Source organism: Phoxinus phoxinus (assembly GCF_949152265.1).
Source record: "Phoxinus phoxinus genome assembly, chromosome: 8".
NCBI classification, from domain to species: domain Eukaryota; kingdom Metazoa; phylum Chordata; class Actinopteri; order Cypriniformes; family Leuciscidae; genus Phoxinus; species Phoxinus phoxinus.
This window is the reverse complement of record NC_136883.1, coordinates 16,680,081-16,684,389: the sequence shown is the minus strand read 5'-3', so window position 1 is coordinate 16,684,389 and position 4,309 is coordinate 16,680,081.

Sequence of the window (4,309 nt, the reverse complement as noted above, 5' to 3'; positions counted from 1 at the left end):
AGTGCGTAGGCACCTATTGTTTCTGTTCCCGTTCCTATTATTAGGGGCCAAGCACTGAAATAGGCACCTATTGTATCTGTTCCCGTTCCTATTATTAGGGGCCAAGCACTGAAAGTGCGTAGGCACCTATTGTTTCTGTTTTCCCGTTCCTATTATTAGGGGCCAAGCACTGAAAGTGCGTAGGCACCTATTGTTTCAGGGGCCAAGCACTGAAGGTGCGGGCACCTATTGTATCTGTTCCGTTCTTATTAGGGGCCAAGCACTGAAGGTGCGGGCACCTATTGTATCTGTTCCGGTTCTTATTAGGGGCCAAGCACTGAAGGTGCGGGCACCTATTGTATCTGTTCTGGTTCTTATTCTGCTTCTTTTTCTTTTTCTTTTTCTTCCGACTGGGCGTCTATGGCAGCCTATAGAACCGTTTGCGGGAAACTTATGAAAATTGGCACAGTGATAGAGGACAGCCTGAACTATCACCATAGCATATTTGGAGTCTCCAACTCATTCCCTCTAGCGCCACCAGCTGTCCAAAGTTTCACTCATGTTTATGCTAATAACTTTTGAACCACAAGGGCTAGAAACAAAATTCTTTTTTCCTCTGATTCCTGAAAACTGATTCATAATAGTTTTCCCGCCATTTTGAATTTTCCGAAAAACCTACTTTTTCGAACTCCTCCTAGGCCGTTACTCCGAATTTCACGAAAATTAAACCACATCATCTCCAGACCATGACGACAAAAATTTATGGAAATCAAGTTGATTCGAATAACCGTTCTCGAATACCGCGCAAATAAATTTTACGTAGCGCTTGCGAAAACAGACGTAAGGCTGTATCTCCACAACGCTTTATCAGATTCAGACCAAATTTGGTACATGTCATTACAACCATAACATGAGGCTACCTGCTGCGTTTCGGCGCAGCGCCACCTACTGGTCCAGAGATATGAAGAATTTATGTTTTTGCTTATAACTTCTGAACGGTTTGTCCAAAAATCATAAAAGTGGTCTCGTTAGATTCAGGGCGTCATTTTGGCTGCCGGCCATTTTGAATTATGTGCCAAAATGCTGTATTTTATGAACGCATGAACGTATCGTTACGAAACTCAGTATGGGTCATCAGTACAAGGCCCTGAATGTACTCAAAAGATTATGAGACAGCGCCACCTTTTGGTCAAAAGTTATAATGAAATTTCCAAAAATGCTAATAACTTTTGAATAAATTTGCCTATAGTAATGACACTGATCTCAATAGATTCCTTGGGTTATGCTGAAAACATAGATACTAATTTTGCCATAGTCAGTCAAACTTCCTGTCCGCCATCTTTATTTTCTTTTAAAACCTACTTTTTCAAACTCCTCCTAGACCGAACGTCCGATTTTCACCAAAATCGGATCGTGTCATCTCCAGACCGTGCCGAGTAAAAGTTATGGATTTCGTGTTGATAGACGAAACCGGTTTTGTATACCGCAGATGCAAATTTGAGGCATGATGCCAAAATGACTATTCAGGCTTTATATCTGCAATGCCTTGACATATTGACACCAAACTTTGTATGTGTCATTGTCACTTCACTCTGACCACATCACATCAAATTCGTAACTGCGCCACCTATTGGTCGAAAGTGATAATCATATTTTTAGTTATTGTATGTGATTTTTCAACCATTTTGTCAAAATTCATCTTTAAATGTCTTTAATTGCTCCTTGCTGCAGTTTGTCTCACACTTTCAGCCATGTAGGCATATCTCGTCGTCTGCTTTTGCGCTTGGCCCCGTAATGGCTGCTTGCAGCTATATTTAGGGGCCAAGCACTGAAGGTGCGGGCACCTATTGTATCTGTTCCGGTTCTTATTAGGGGCCAAGCACTGAAGGTGCGGGCACCTATTGTATCTGTTCTGGTTCTTATTAGGGGCCAATCACTGAAGGTGCGGGCACCTATTGTATCTGTTCTGGTTCTTATTCTTCTTTTTAGGGGCCAAGCACTGAAAGTGCGTAGGCACCTATTGTTTCTGTTCCCGTTCCTATTATTAGGGGCCAAGCACTGAAAGTGCATAGGCACCTATTGTTTCTGTTCCCGTTCCTATTATTAGGGGCCAAGCACTGAAGGTGCGGGCACCTATTGTATCTGTTCTGGTTCTTATTCTGCTTCTTTTTAGGGGCCAAGCACTGAAAGTGCGGAGGCACCTATTGTTTTTGTTGGCGTTCTTATTAGGGGCCAAGCACTGAAAGTGCGGAGGCACCTATTGTTTTTGTTGGCGTTCTTATTAGGGGCCAAGCACTGAAAGTGCGGAGGCACCTATTGTTTTTGTTGGCGTTCTTATTATTATTATTAGGGGCCAAGCACTGAAAGTGCGGAGGCACCTATTGTTTTTGTTGGCGTTCTTATTATTAGGGGCCAAGCACTGAAAGTGCGTAGGCACCTATTGTTTCTGTTCCCGTTCCTATTATTAGGGGCCAAGCACTGAAAGTGCGTAGGCACCTATTGTTTCTGTTCCCGTTCCTATTATTAGGGGCCAAGCACTGAAAGTGCGTAGGCACCTATTGTTTCTGTTCCCGTTCCTATTATTAGGGGCCAAGCACTGAAGGTGCGGGCACCTATTGTATCTGTTCCCGTTCTTATTAGGGGCCAAGCACTGAAAGTGCGGAGGCACCTATTGTTTTTGTTGGCGTTCTTATTAGGGGCCAAGCACTGAAGGTGCGGGCACCTATTGTATCTGTTCCCGTTCTTATTAGGGGCCAAGCACTGAAGGTGCGGGCACCTATTGTATCTGTTCCCGTTCTTATTCTTCTTTTTCTTCTTTTTCTTCCGACTGGGCGTCTATGGCAGCCTATAGAACCGTTTGCGGGAAACTTATACAAATTGGCACAGTGATAGAAGACAGCCTGAACTATCACCATAGCAAATTTGGAGTCTCCAACTCATTCCCTCTAGCGCCACCAGCTGTCCAAAGTTTCACTCATGTTTATGCTAATAACTTTTGAACCACAAGGGCTAGAAACAAAATTCTTTTTTCCTCTGATTCCTGAGCTCATGACGATTCGACTGCACCCTATGACGTCATTTTCCGTCATAATAGTTTTCCCGCCATTTAGAATTTTCCGAAAAAACTACTTTTTCGAACTCCTCCTAGGCCGTTGCTCCGAATTTCACGAAAAATGAACCAGATCATCTCCAGACCTTGACAACCAAAAGTTATAGAATTCAAGTTGATTCGAATTACCGTTCTCGAATACCGCGCAAATAAATTTTACGTAGCGCTTGCGAAAACAGACGTAAGGCCGTATCTCCACAACGCTTTATCGGATTCAGACCAAATTTGGTACATGTCATCACAAGCATGACCTGAGGCTACATGCTGCGTTTCGGCGCAGCGCCACCTACTGGTCCAGAGATATGAAGAATTTATTTTTTTGCTTATAACTTCTGAACGGTTTGTCCAAAAATCACAAAAATGGTCTCGTTAGATTCAGGGCGTCGTGCTGAGTTGACTGATATCCAATTTTCCCATATCGGCCATTTTGGCTGTCGGCCATTTTGAATTATGTGCTAAAATGCTGTATTTTATGAACGCATGAACGTATCGTTACGAAACTCAGTATGGGTCATCAGTACAACGCCCTAAAGGTACTCAAAAATTTATGAGACAGCGCCACCTTTTGGTCAAAAGTTATAATGAAATTTCCAAAAATGCTAATAACTTTTGAATAAATTTGCCTATAGTAATGACACTGATCTCAATAGATTCCTTGGGTTATGCTGAAAACATAGATACCAATTTTGCCATAGTCAGCCAAACTTCCTGTCCGCCATCTTTATTTTCTTTTAAAACCTACTTTTTCGAACTCCTCCTAGACCGAACGTCCGATTTTCACCAAAATCGGATCGTGTCATCTCCAGACCGTGCCGAGTAAAAGTTATGGATTTCGTGTCGATAGACAAAACCGTTTTTGTATACCGCAGTGTCAAAGTTGAGGCATGATGCCAAAATGACTATTCAGGCTTTATATCTGCAATGCCTTGACATATTGACACCAAACTTTGTATGTGTCATTGTCACTTCACTCTGACCACATCACATCAGTTTCGTAATTGCGCCACCTATTGGTCGAAAGTGATAATCTATTAAATCATATTTTTAAGTTAATGCATGTGATTTTTCAACCATTTTGCCAAAATTCATCTTTTAATGTCTTCAATTGCTCCTTGCTGCAGTTGATCTCTCACTCCCAGCCACTTTGGCACGTCTTGTCGTCTTGCTTGCGCTTGGCCCCGGTGATTGCTGCTTGCAGCTATATTTAGGGGCCAAGCACTG